At 39.5% G+C, this 296-nt stretch overlaps 1 protein-coding gene across 1 annotated transcript in view; it reads left to right on the forward strand.

The window, feature by feature from the left end:
- The window catches only part of LOC119588475 (chorion peroxidase-like), a 12,960-nt gene that overhangs the window by 12,355 nt on the left and 309 nt on the right, over positions 1 to 296 (forward strand). The gene's annotated exons all lie outside the window — the stretch shown is intronic.

Raw genomic sequence — 296 nt, forward strand, 5'->3', positions numbered from 1 at the left:
ACACAAGAACCAACCGCGTCTCTCCCTTCAAAAATCCCCCTATTTGGTCTTCTTACGCTCTTCCATTTTCCATCTCTCCCTAACTGCCTATTATCTTCTGGTCTCTCTCCCCGTCTATTAACATTTATTTTCTCCTCTTGTCTATTATCTTCTATTTTCTCTCCCTCTCTATCATCAACTATCCTCTCTCCCTGTCTATTATCTTCTATTCTCTCTCCCTGTCTATTATCTACTATTCTCTCTCCCTATCTATCTATTATCTTCTATTCGCTTTCCCTAACTGTCCATTATCTTCT

This window comes from Penaeus monodon, chromosome 24 (genome assembly GCF_015228065.2).
Source record: "Penaeus monodon isolate SGIC_2016 chromosome 24, NSTDA_Pmon_1, whole genome shotgun sequence".
Taxonomy (NCBI): Eukaryota; Metazoa; Arthropoda; class Malacostraca; order Decapoda; family Penaeidae; genus Penaeus; species Penaeus monodon.